We start from the raw sequence: 14,380 nt of genomic DNA on the forward strand, positions 1-14,380 counted from the left end.
ATGAATTTCTACTGGCTAGAAATGTTTTTTATTCTAATCAGATTGGAGCCTGGCATATTGATGCCCTTTTCTTTGCCTTGATCCGTCCCATAAAACGTCGATAGATCTATTCTCTGCTACTTAATCTTTCAATCCCTATTGCTTTCATCTGGCTGTTAAACTGGTTTGACAGTTGCGTCTCCACGAATCTGTTACACCTTGAAATGCCAGTGCAACAGGCACTCCTAACTGCTTAGAGTCATGTGTAAAGCTCATATAGGTAATTATAAAGGGGTGAGGTTGGGGGAAGGGTTATAAGTGGTGGAAGAAGAAGAGTTTTTCTAGGAGAAACTCAGAACACCTGTTTTAGGTTTGCAGTTTCAATTGCCTTTGGGAGAGTCTCCCTCTTTTTTTTTCAGGGGAAAGAGAGCAAGCCTTGTTTCCTGTAGAGGATTGTGGCTGGAGGTTGGGAGGTATGAGCTCCTTCTTGTGTGTCTGTGTAATGGGCAATAGTCCTTTGACCTGTTTACTGTAGAGCATTTAATACTATAAGTTTGATTATGTCACGATTGCACTGTGTGGGAGATGTTACTTGAATATGGACCTTTCCCAGGACTAAGGTTTTGTCACCTTGCCTGCATCATCTGACTGTTGTCATAACTTGCTGATTAGATCTGAATCTTGCTATTTGTCTTTTTTTTTTTTTTTTAATGGTATGGAAAGGTAGATTCCAACTTGTTTTGAATTTTCTTTGATAGTTTGTAAGTTAATGACCTTTATTAGATGAAAAATGTCTGAAAGTGTAACTGCATTGAATTTTGCATTACATTAAATTCATGACCCCTTGCTTTATTTGTTGTCTAGTGAATTTGAATAGTGAAAACTAGACTCACTTCCAGAATAGCACAAAATCTTTAATTGTGCCTGTTACATCTCAGTGTAAAAATGAAGAAGATGTCTCTGCTAAAGCAGAGAAAATGCTTTTATAATAGAGCAAAAAACTTTAATGAGAGGTGGATGTCTTTTATGTAGAGATATTTTGAAGATCTTGAGAGCAATAGTGCTTTTATAATTGGGTGATAACCATGTGCTGTCCAGAACAAGGTTTTTTAAGTACCTTATCTTTTTTCTCAGAAGCCACTTCTGTAATTAGCAAATAATTATATATGTTTAATATAAGCCAAGCAAATTTAATTTTTAACCTTTTTAAATTTTTAACCTTGATCTTCATCATATGTTCTTCAGACCTACCCCTGCTGCTAAATGCAAGAAGGATACCGTAGTTTCCTGGTCACATACTCAGCATTATACCTGGATGTATAAATGGTTCATGAAAGCATTCATAACAATGTACCTACCTTTCCAGGCCAGAAAGTTATGGATATTTAAATACCTTATTAATAACTTCTCTATTGTGCTGCTATTTGTTTTTAGTTGAGCTATGATGGGTTCCCCAGAAAAAGACCCCAAAATAAATACTTATAAAGGGATTGTAAGCCCCTATTTGCAGTAGGGTTTCTATACTGATCTCAGCGCATCTAGAAAGTAAAAGGGTTAATAAGCATGATGCTGAGGTTGGATTTTGTTAGCAATATTTCCCTGTGTTATTATGATGAAGGTAGCAGAGCTAGCTAATCAAAATCACTTGTCCTTAATCATTTAAAATTTGATGAAGCAATTCATTCTCATTGTATTTTTGACCCATGTAATCGTTACATTATTAAAGTCTGTGTGTGTTTCAGGTAATCAGAATATAATGACTTTGTGAATTTCAAACTATAGCAGAAGTCTATAAAAAATATCTTCCAAGCATCATCTTCTGCCACAAAATGAGCCTTGGAAAAATAGGGCTCACTAATGTGAAAAAGAGCAAAATGGTAATGAAAATGCCAGGTGAAGACAACGAGTCAATTTACTCAGACATGTTCTGGGATGTTACAAACAAAAATAATCTTTGTGCCTGTAGTACGTAGGAAGTAATAGAAGGCATTAAAACATTTCCAAACAAAAACTAGATTCAGGTGATTTTTCTTGCATTGTGGTTTATGCTTCTGCCAGTTACCATATCCTCTGAGCATAGTGAGAGGATAAACAACGTCTGTCATCTGTCAGATGCTGATGTTTGTTAAAATGCTTTAGGTGGCAAACTCTAAAATTACTTGTAATGTATTAATGGAGAACTTTTGATATAGTGGTGTTTCACTGGGGACTGGTTGCTTGCTATGATCATGCCACACTTCATCCCTAGACGTGAAGAACAACTGCAAATTTGTAACTTATAGGTTCACAGATGATAATCTTTATTTTTTTTAAGTCTTCCCCCCTCCCCAAGAAGATATTTCTTAAGTCTACTTAGAAACTGTAGTCAACATCACCACAATTAACACACCATCAACTATTCATTCAGCGTATATACTTTGAGATATTATTTGTTAAAATCAGGCATACAAATAAAGGTCTCTCTGGAAAACTGCTGCTGAAGCATGGCAATTCCCTCTAGCCAGGTTGTCAGAAACAAGAGTTGTTGCCAGTCCCACTGTGTGGTCAGAGACTTTCTTGCGGGCTTCTGCCCATAGGGTTCACTGTTGTGTTGGGGCTGTTAAATTCCACTTTGCATTAATATAAGCACAGAAAGGCTTTTGCAGTTTTTTTTCTTGCCAGTTTACTAGTGCTCAGATGAAGCTGTGTAAATTTTACGTGGCCTAACTCTCAACCAATGAGCTCAAAATATTAATGCATTTTGTGCTGATACTCTTGAGGTGTGGAATATAAAACAGGTATAGGTATATCCGATGTGATTTATGTAGGAGTAGATAGTGGTTTATGGCTTCTAAGGTCAGGTTAAACGTCTTCATTTGGTGCAGTTTTCTTGAAGGAAAGTTAATTTTGGTCAATTGGGTTTGAAACATTGAATTTTTAATTTTTGAAAGCACAGTACAGATCTAATATCTGGCTTATTCATTCAGAGCTTGCTGTCTGGTCTCATTAGAGGAGATATATAAAGAATTATGCTATTCTTTTCCAGATTCACTATATCCAGATAGATCAGATCTCTGATATCTTTAAGTATTAGTCATAACTTACTGAGCTACAAGTAACACCTGTGGAAAACATGCATTCCAGTATGGTTTCGAGCAGTGACATATTAAGACATTATTCGTTCTGGAATTACTGCTTTACTCTCTTCCTATTAAATTTATAGGAATTAAATATTTCAAATGGAATCAAGTCAGGTTTGATTATTGCTTCTTATTAAAATATTCAGTACATCGTTCACAGGTTTAACTTTCTGACTGTCTCAGAGCCATTATGTTTTATTTTTTGTAACTATATATGAATGTAATCCACTTGGTAAGATGTGTGCACTCAGTAATTATTTCAAATCTGCCTTTGGATACATAGTAAGGAATATAATAATGATGGGCTGAACATCAGGGTAGTTTAAGTTTTGTAATTTGTTACTACCTTGTTATTTTTTACTTTTACATGTAACAGTCTTGTACAGGATAATTTCTCTCTGATTCTCTCTAATCATGGTAATTGGAAAGAATGTACCATCATCTCAAAGGCAGGATTTCGCTACCACTTGAATGCATAATTTTCTGCTTGAATTCTGTGGTATGGAGGAATAGGAATTGCTCTCCTCATGCTTCAGCCTACTTTCCCCACGTTTCCACCCAAACAGATTTTCCTGTTCTGTAGCCCTTGGGGGTCTACAAGAGCAGAGTTGTTTTCAGAGTATGCTGTACTGAGGGTCCTGTTGATCACAGTGGTCATCAAGATTCCTGCCAAGATGAGAACATAATGAAAAAGCTGAGCACAGTAATTCTGTGACTCAAGGCTGGAAACGGAAAATGGAGGAAAGAATCAGGGAAGTGGAAAAGAACCAAAGATTTTATTATTTGGGTAAGGTGGCCTGAAATTTTTACTTTAAAACAACTAGTAATGTTTAATGCTTGCTTTAATTATTTATTTAATCAGATTGAAGGAGCGGTCTTGAGTAGAATATCCTGCCACTGAAGTAGACTTGATATGAGCTCAGAGGCTCACCATGGGAGGTTAGTTTGTTGTTCTCTTCTGTGGCCTTGTGCTGGGCTCGATACAACCAAATGACAGCTATGGGGTGACTGCTACCCTGAAAATGAGGAAAAACCAAACAAACACGCAAACAATGTAGAAACAAAAACCACTATGAAACGTGTAGTAAAAAAAAAGTAACCATTCTGCGGTTACATCTATGATCTCTTTTTTTTTATTTTGCCCCCCCCCCCCCCCCCCCCCCCCCCCTCCCGGAGAGATGTACGCTATTAAAGTATTCATGCAAGTGAGAAGGCATTGATTTTTTACACATCTTCAACAATCAAGTTGAAGACCATGTAAAGGTCACGGCTTGTCCTTTCGTAGCTCCTGCAGGTAACCAGTGCTTCCAGTGGCACATCCCTGCGCAGCCGAGCTGAGCACTTGCCTCAGAGCCTCCATCGCTGCTGTGTTCCCACAGGGCAGCAGCGGGATGCCAGGGCTCCTGGGCTAAGCCTCTGGCATTAACATGGGCTCGCATGAACTGAATGAGCAGAAATCCTTTTTTCCCCCTACATCTTTTGTTACGAGTGTAGAAGTTCTACCAGAGAATACCTCAGGTTTAATAGGAGCCTGAAATGCTAAAGGTATTTATTTCTTCATAAGTTTCTTCCTGGGTGATTATTTATTGCTTCTGTGAATGTCTAGAACACTTTCACATGCCACTGTATTTTGTATATGTATTTTAGAAGTCTTAAGATTTCCTTTAAAAACGCCTGTCCACACACAAATTTAATGCATGTACTTCTATGAAATTGCATGTGTGGAAGCTTTTTAATTTTTTAATTACTATTTATTTATTCTGGTTTGAGCACAAAGCTCAAGTTTCACTCACTGATAGGCTGGAGAGATTGGCTGAAGAAAACCACAAAACTTCTACTTTGTTCCAGTTATAATATATTTTGCTTAACATTTCATGAAAGAAGAAAAAGTCCTCATTAGTGGAAGCTTTAATGACACTCATTTTTCCTTATTTATTTAATAAGTAAATGCACTTGATGAAAGATTACTTTGTGCATAATAGAGATGATGAAAAATCATGATGTAGAAAGCAACTTTCTTTTTATAGAGCTCTAAATAATTTGTCATCCAAATATTTTTTGTAGGTTATAAACACACCCACAAACTCTTGGTTGTTCTCCTGTATGTATGTCATGTTAAGACTGAAATACGAAGTACATTAACTTTAATGGGTTTTAAATGCTATACTGAGTAGCAAATCTCTTGTCTGTAGCCCATCCCTGGTTCTTTTTTTTTTAAAGACCAGTTCTCCTTTTGCCTGCCCCCTACCTGAAATTGCAATTAGCTCTGCAAAATGCATTGAGTATTTTCACTGATTGAGATTGCTTTGATTATGAAAGCAGTCCTCATAATCATATAGCTGCATGTTATTGATGGCATACCTGACAAAAGCTTGCAAAATACAGGTGATTTCAAGTGTGCTGCAGTTCTCAAAAATCATTTTACCAGCCCATCATATCTTTCATGAGTTCTTATCCCACTGAATTTCCAATCAGCCCTCGTACTTAGTGAATTATTTAGCTGCAGCTCCTATTTGGCAGGGTGATTACTGTGTAATACTTAGCTAGCTGGTGTAGCCTTCACTGGGAGCTTTACCTATGTGAGTATAACAAATCTAAGCCAGCATCTTTTCAGAAAATGAATATAACACTTTATTTTTTTTGAGTAACACTGTGTCATTTTTCATTAACCTTCTGTGCAATGGTGTAACTCTTTATCACGGTCAAAATTCTGTTGCTGGTATTTTGAAAAGTTTTGGCTGGACTAGATATAGCAAAGCAGCATGATGCCAAGAAAATAAAGAATTCCATCTTTCTTGCTCTTCAGTTTAATACAGTAAATAGTTGGCTGACAGTGAAACTCATGCTGAATTAATCAGTGACCAATGATAGTGCAGAGGAAATATGAAGTGTACCTGCAATTAACCTAAACGTGTACACAGGATAATAAATGAGACCTTTCTGACACTTAAACAGCTCCACTTCATGTAAAGAAAAACTCCTAAGAAAATCTGTAAATTATTCTTCAATATACAAGTTGTTATCCAAATTGTACTCTCGCTGAGAAGGGGTGAAAAGGCTTATTCAGAGTGACATATTTTCTATGCCTCTTCCACTAAGAAACACTCTCTATTAACAGAGATTTCCCCCACCCCAGCATTGTGGTGAAAGGAAAATAAGCCTCATTGGGAAGCAAATACACACTTAGTATACTTTGTACAGATCATTACAGCTATATCATACATGAAAAGGTTAGTGACAAAATGCAAGACTGTAAATGTATGCTTAGAAATGGTGTGCGTGTCATTCAAGCGTTTTCTTTTCATAAGGAAAGCAAGCTCTTTAAACTTACAAAAGCTATTCCTCCAGTAAAACGATGTTTTAGACCTGCCATCAGTTTTTGCTAGCTATTTTTCAAACCTGTCACTTTGTGCTGACTCAGACATGTGCAGTGTTGCTATTGCAGAGACGGTTAAAAATGTCTTGGGCTGGGTGGGTGGGATGACAGTCAAGTATCTTCCCAGCCAGAAGGAATGTTTGCAACGCGTGTTCATCAGTCTTAGGCTGAGACTCTCTGGGACTGGTAACTAAGTCTTCTCTTCCTCTTTGTTGAGAATTAGAAGCCAGACAAGCCCTACAAATCCTGTGGAGCTTTCCCTCTATGCCCAGGTTAGCAAATAATTTGCCATTGTAGTAAGCCCTTTACGTGGGGAGTGAAGTGGAATAACAATTTTGGAGAGGTGTCTTATTTTTTTTTCCTGCACCTTTACTATAGTATTGAAGTTTGTGGACTCAAGAGAATACATAAATTTATTTTTGATCTAAAAAGTGATTTTTGATAAATCAGGAACAGTGCTACGTTTCTACTCTTTTTTTTGGCAACTTCACTGACTGCCCTGTAGGTTCTCTAGATGTGTGTATAGTAATAGTGCCATTACAAGGACTTTACAAAGATGTGTGCTCTAGAAATAACTCTGATATGTGGGTGTATAACCAGAAAATGTCTGTCCTGCGGTGCTTGATTTGCAAATGTTATAGCATGGTGATCAATCAAATTAAAGCATACAGTTCGATGACTGACTCATCCATAAAGAAACCTGGTAATTATAGTCTTGAAGTCAATGGTACTGAAATCAGTCACATGCAGCAGCCATAATTATAGAACATGATGCTCCGTCATCGGAAGAAAGCGTTCTCCCCCACCTCCAAGAACCAACAGGGAAGCTAACAGAATATCACGCAGGTTAATTAATGAATTGTTATTAACCACTTATGCTGACCTTGTGAGCCAGATATTTTGTATCTCTTTCACAAGCAGTGTATTTTGTAATGCTAACACAAATGGGCCGGAACTTCAGAGGGGAAAAAAGTCTGAAACAGTGCAAGATATCTGAATTATTCATACCTCAAGACATGTGCTCTGTGAATTGTTTGTTTTTTAATGCAGTTCACAGATTCATAAACTGTCTTAAAATCCAATGATTTCTGGTCTGTCAAATGCAGTGTCAAACTTGGCTGAAAGCCTGCATTACTGGGCCTGATGAAAAGCCTGGGTAAAACCATGGGCATTGTGCACAAGAAACGACCTGAAGGAAGCAGAATAAAGGGAATGGGGCGGATTGGGGGAAAACTCCATCTCACTCCAGTGAACCCAAGCCCTATTCTTGCCTTAAAACCTGAGCTAGTACAGAAATACATGGCTGACAAAATGCAACCCCCCCCCCCCCCCCCCCCCCAAAAAAAAAAAGTTGTTAAAGTTGTTCATGGGGTGTGTGTGAGAGGACAATTCCTCAGCAGAGGAATGAGGAATACTGGGCTGTTAGGTAAGAGAGGAATGTTGGCTGTAGCCACAGCTGTCCTTGGGAACTCACCAAATGGGAGCAGTTGGTCCAGACCAGGCATCCCCACTTCTACCCTGACATCTAGTACTTTATTATTTCAGAAAACGTGCTCATATTTCAAGTCTCTATCAAAATCTTTTTTTAATTTACCTACCTTCCTTTTTGTTTTAAATTAACATATATGTTCTTCGAGGTTTTCATTTTTTACTGTCTAGTGCAATGGGACTGCTAGATGCTGCTGTACAAAATATACAATAGTAATAGGAAGGATTCAATATGTTTGTCTGGCTCGGAAAGAAAAACAATGGTGGATAAATGTAGAGTGTAACATCTGATTTTTTTTTTTCCAAGTCTAGTATAGAGGAAAGCTGTATCTTGCTCTTGACTTGTGCTGCTGCGACTGTTTTATTGAGCTTGATCAAAATGCTATAAATTGCATTTTTCTGTAAATGCAAGAATGAAATGCACACAGAAGATAAGATCAATTGAAAAAATGTGAATTTCCTCACCGCAAGTGTGTGTGGCACTGTCCTTCAGGACCTCCACCTGAAATGCAGGCAGAGCTTTTCTCTCCTGGCATCACTAGAGGGCACTCAGTAATTGCATTTCGCTACTTTGCCACCCATTTCAGAGCCCTCAAATCTTTCTTTTTCTTAAAAGGCAGCACATGTATTAAATACAAAGATTTCTCAGACATCGCAACAGGATTTATTGCTGATAAATAATTCTCAATAGAAATGTAAAATAACAGTTGTGTTTAAATAGTGCTGTAATGCAGCTTCCTCCACTCCCCCAAGTGCTATAATCCGAAGGCACGGGTATTTATGTCTGACGAGAAGCGGGATGCTCTCAAGCCATCCTTGCATCATAACTTCTTCCACAGATGCTTACAGCCGAGAAGAGCTGTAGCAACTCCGGGAGAATGTTATCTGAGCAGAAAATGGGTTTGTTGTCAGCTTTTAGTGTAAGGAATGTGTTGAGGAAAGGTAAGGGGAGAGGAGGAAGCTGGCAGGAGGGCAACATGGCTGCGGGGCAGAGCTGTGCACCAGGGAGGACAGCTCAGGAGCCACAGCTCATGATCCAGCTCTTCATTGTCAGATAGAATGATTCGTATTTGGCTGGTTTTTATGTAATATATTACTCTGGGCAGCAAGTACAAAATTAACCAGCAAGCACCAACCATATGTCATGCTCTTTTTCCCCTTGAACCCAGAATGACCGAATCAAAGTTGTGGTTTGTCCACTTCTCATTGTATGGCTGAAGTTGCTCAAAACTTGCAGCAACATTTTCTGACGCCTGCTTGAAGTGGAGTGGGGGACTTTGTTGCTGGATGCCACCAGCTCTCACAGTCTCTCTCGGGAGATGTACAACAGATTAGCAGCTGAGCAGTCCTTTTGGAGCAAGACACCAGTGCAAGTCCACATCTGGGTTTTTCATAAGGCCACATCTATTTTCTTGCAAAAAAATCGAGGCTGAACTGCTTAGGGACTTCTCTTATCTCTGTTCCCATATGCTGTAAGCCCGGTAGTGAGCTCTATTGTTTGAATTAAGTCTGTTTTCACCACAGGCTTTTCTGGTGAGAGAGGACTGTCCCAACATCCAAACCTCATCCTTCTTGGGAAGGGAAATCCTCAGCAATTTGATGTGATCCAAGTGGTCCTTCCATCTCTGCTATCATCAGAAAACACAATATGCTTCATGGGCATACGGTTGCGAAATTGTTCCAGCTGCTCAATCCTGTGGCAGAGACCAAAAGCCAGGTGCAGGGAGTCTGAATCCACCTCTGAGTTGAATGTGTATGGCTGACTGGATGAACCACAACACCTTAAAGCAAAGTTGAATGCATAAAATCAACAATTTCTGTATGTATGTGGACACTTTCTTCTCTTGTTAAAAGTTCATCATTTAGCAGACACCAAAAAGGGAAAAGAAAAAAATAGAATCCATGTTTACACAAACTGCATTTTTTAGTTGAATGTATTATCAAAATATATTTTGTCATCTTCAGGAAGTGATCAAAACATGTACAAGCCCTGGCCCCAGAAATTAGCATTGCTATTTTCCTTCCTATGCTGTTCCTTTTCTTTTCAAATGAACGGTATCGAGAAAGTTGTAGTTCTTTTTCTACCTTTTTCAGGAAAGAAAGGGAAGCTAGAAGTTCATTTACATTGAATCATATTAATAGCATAAAATATTTTAATAGAAACATTGAACAGCGCAGGCTGGAAGAGACCTTGATTGATCATCAGGTCCAACATTTATTTTATGTCCCTTAAGGCTGCAAAGTATATTAACTCCCCTTGAGTGAAGAGCTCCAGGATTATCTGAGGCTTCAAACTTCTGTTAAGATGCAGCTGCTTCACCTCATACCACTCCAAAAAAAACACAGAACAACTTTGGAAGTTGGTGTTCTGTACATCAGAAATGGACAAATGCACAGAAGATTTTGGAAGTTTATGATCAAGAACCAAAAAAGTTTGCCTGACAAGTGTTTGTATGCTGATGTTTCCCCTTTGGATCAAAAATCATTGTGGCTGCAGCCAGTAATTGCCAGTATTGTGATGAGTTTATTCATGAGAGATGGCTTTATGCTGGTTGAGGATGTCTCATTGTTCTGGAAGAGAGCAAAAGGTCAGGCAAATACTTGGAGGAAAAAAAAATCAGTGCTTAGTCATTTTTGTTCTCTATATCTGAAAGTAAAGCCATTCTTTCCTGGTTTTGTGTGTATTGTATAGTAGAACATCAAACATGAAGAAAAAGAGCTGATGAAAACGCAAAGATGAAGAAATCTGGTAGTGAGCTGCCAAGAAGAAATATCTTATTCTTTAAAAAAAAAAAACACATTTCTATAACTGAGTTTTGCTATGATAATAATGTAATGAGAAATAGAAGTCAAACATTTGGATTGTCAGGTGGAACATAGCACAACAGGCTTTGAATGAGGTTTTGTTGTAGCTTGTTCTATGAGAGTTGTACAGCTTTTTAATAATAATGAGAAACACTGGAGAAATAATCTTTGATAGATGGGGGAGATTAATTCAGACAGTTGTGGTCTTCCTGAGAAAGGACTCACAAAGAGCTTGTATTTGGGAAAGTAAGGAGGAAGTAAGAATTAATCTGAAGATTTGTCCCCAGACTCGCACCCTTTTGTGTCCCTCAATATCAGAAGGTTTTATGTATTGAGCATACAAATTACTTAAAATATAGATTTTGATATTTTACCTCTGCTCCAGAAATCTCAAGGATACCTCTCTCTTTTATGACATGCTGCAGCACATCAGATCCTCAACTCTCTCCAGTTATACTTTGTCAAAAGCTGATTCTCCAGCCTGCTACAGCTAACAATCAATAAAGACATAATTTGATTTAGGAAAAGGCCTTATCAGAAAACTTATTGAGGCATCTTGTGTCTGCTTCTGCTATGTAGGCTGTAAAAGATTAATACTATAATGCACTTATGAAGTTTTCTTGAGCTTTCCTAGGTATCTCACCCAGGGAACAATGTATGCTGGCATTTGACTTTCATTGACATAATTATAGGTTGAGGTCTCAGCAGCTTTGATCACAACACTTGTTACATTAAGTATTGTCTGGGTGCCTAATGATGCAATTTGACTGCTTTGGACGTGGCTGTGGGAGCCGATGGAGAGAATCCCTTCCAGCCTGTCTCTGCCCCAAAAGGTAGGCTTCCCTTCTCCACGTGCTGACAGCTACGCAGAGTGTTAGATTGCTGCTTTAATGCAAGGGTTTAAATGCAACCTGTAAGTGCTTAATGCCTTTGGTAATCAGGTGGCTTTGGCACCTGTACATAGGCTTTAGCAATCTGACGCCAGGTATACAGGTTTGGGGACTTTGCCTGTTTCCTTTGGATTATCCACCATTACTCATCTGAATGTTTGCAATTGCTATAATCCTCTCATTGTATTGTGTTTTGCATTGCCACAGCAACAAATTCCAGCATGACTGGAGTGATAACCGCAATGAACTGGCACAGAATACCATCTCATAAAGATCAGAGAAATGAAGAAGACAATTACTTCTCATTTTTCTGCATCCTGGCAAGATGTGGGAATTCATAGTAATTTCACTGCGTAGAAATCAAATCTAATCAATACTTTTGAATTGCTGCCTTAGCCTATATAGAAGCAAGTTTCAGGATTAATTTTTTCATCTACAAGAGTCATAGAGCCTTTCTTTTTAATTGTGCTACGTATTTCAGTATGCAAAGTGCTCTATTTAAATAGGAATAGGATTATTTCATTGTTCAAGTTAATTAAGATGGGTAATTAAATGCTACGAGTAAGGTTCTCTGTATTTTACATTTTATTTCCATTAAAAGTGATTTCCAAGTACAACATAAATGAATTGTTTGAGATTCCAAATCAGCTTTTCTAATTCTTTTTCCGTATTGTACTATCTCTTTCTGCCCCTCAATATTTTCACCTTTTGAAACAAGGATCAGGACAAGCATTCATGGGAAACAATGAGTTCACAAATTCTGGTCATGTATTTCAGTAACTACCTTGATATGTATTTTAGGCCTGCCTTTTTTGGTTTCCTAGTATGCTTGGAAGCTGTGGAAAAACTATCCACAGTGACTAATCTGTATTTTCTGACTCCTCCCACCATTTTATCTGTACATGTTGCTGATTTCTGTCTCTTTTACTTTAATCTCTACTTTCGGAGCAGAGCAATTACTTGATTGTTCTTGTGGATAAACAGTTGGTGTTACAGTTGTCCTCTCTGAAGAAAGAAAGGTCTATGTCTGGTGAAAATCTAAAGCTGTTCTTTAATTGTACAATAAGAAGTTATCTCTGTACAAATATGTTACTGTTTGCTCATTTCTTGATATGAGGAAGGCATAAAAAGGTTGTGCTGCTACAAGATTTTTGGGGCTTTTAAAGTTTTTATTATTTCTTTGCCTTACTGTATCATAATTGTGGCTAGGCAAGAAAGCAAACTGGAAAATGAAAGATGTGCTTTCCCAATGACACTTCCTTATGCCACGCCACTGGAATAGGTAGGTCTTGTCACGTTGTCGTATGCTGGTGAGATACTTGCTGGTAATGAGCTGGAGAAGATGTCTTTCAGAACACGAGCCTATGGGTAACATGAGCTAAGTGACTTTCTGTGCAAGTATCATGACAAGTTTGTTGTTTCAAAACAACACTGGTGTCAGTGTGAAATCCCAAAGGAAATGGGGCCATTAAGTGCCATTGTATTCACTTGGGATTAGTGCAAAGCTTTAGCTTCATTTATTTCTTTTTTTCTTTTCCTCAGTTGTCTGAGCAAGGAGACAGTCCTGAAGTTTCAGGCAAGCTCTTGCATCTGGTTTCCCCTTGGCACCTGCTATGAACTCGTTAAGGTTTTGTGACTTCCAGCCAGTCCCCAAGCTCTCTATGGCTATCAGAGCCTCAAACTGACCCTCAGTTGCTTTCTGAAAGCAATGTGAAATTAGAACTGTAAAATATCGCAAAGATTTCTTGTGTCACATCTTCTATGAGGGACAGAGAAATGCCTTCACTAAATAAATTATCAATACCTACATTTATTTTTTTTTTAAAGTTTGAATTTAGGATAAGGGAGAGTGTGATTTCCAATAAAGAACACTCCCTGGATCCAGTTAATAATGTAAGTATCCCCTGAAGTTTTCTACAATGATTTTCCTGCCCTATGACAAAGCCATTCTGTTTCCATACTGGCCATTCCACAAGTGCCAGCAAACTGGTCTTTGGCACATGGCATTTACAACCTATTTCAGGAAGAACATAGGAAGCCGGGTGCTTTAATAAAAGAGACCTTTTTAGATGTTGTAAGACAGGTTTGAATGCACTTCATGGTGCAGTGAATCATGGCAAACATGCTCTCCTTTGCTGCTGCCGAGGATGTTTGCTTTGCATTGTTCAGCTATCACCCCCTTGGCTGACAGATGCTGTTGAGACAGTATGGTGCGTATCCAAGTTTTAAGGCTGAAAAGTGAGGCTGATCTCTTTTGCATGAATTGAGTTTCTGTTTGAATTTTGGCCCACTGCAAAGTTGGCTGCTCATTTTACTAAAGCAAACCCAGAATACTAAGCAGGTAATTAATTTATCTTCTTTGCCAAGAGTCAAAAGGCAGGATTCAGGAGGCATTGAAGACCAGCAACGGCTTTCATGAAACTGATCATTTCAGAAGCACATAAATATTATATAACTAGAATTTGTATGCAAACCACATTACCAAATATTGCTATGACATTCCCTTTTTATTTTTTTAGTGCTAATATTTTCCTGTTTCCTTAAAACGTTCATTGTGATTCCACTTGTATTGGTTAAATAGGCTACAAAGCGCACAGATGAGGTGGGGTTGATCAGTTTGCTTGTACTTGGGCAGTTTCTGTATTGTAAGTAGAAGAGTGAGACAAGTGGCATCAGAAGACAGCATTCAGAGGTGTAATGAACTACCTCTGTTTTTTAACTAG

General features: G+C 38.2%; 1 long non-coding RNA gene across 4 annotated transcripts in view; it reads left to right on the forward strand.

The window, feature by feature from the left end:
• Window positions 1-264: 264 nt before the first annotated feature.
• Window positions 265-14,380, forward strand: part of LOC310880297 — a 60,113-nt gene continuing 45,997 nt past the window's right edge. For 3 of the 4 annotated variants that reach the window (XR_014571604.1, XR_014571605.1, XR_014571606.1), the window contains exon 1: window positions 265-452. This is a non-coding gene — a long non-coding RNA (uncharacterized lncRNA). The remainder of the gene's footprint in view (window positions 453-14,380) is intronic. The other variant, XR_014571607.1, reaches the window with a different exon arrangement.

The sequence above is a fragment of the Anser anser genome (genome assembly GCF_964211835.1).
Source record: "Anser anser genome assembly, chromosome: 12".
In the NCBI taxonomy this organism is placed as follows: domain Eukaryota; kingdom Metazoa; phylum Chordata; class Aves; order Anseriformes; family Anatidae; genus Anser; species Anser anser.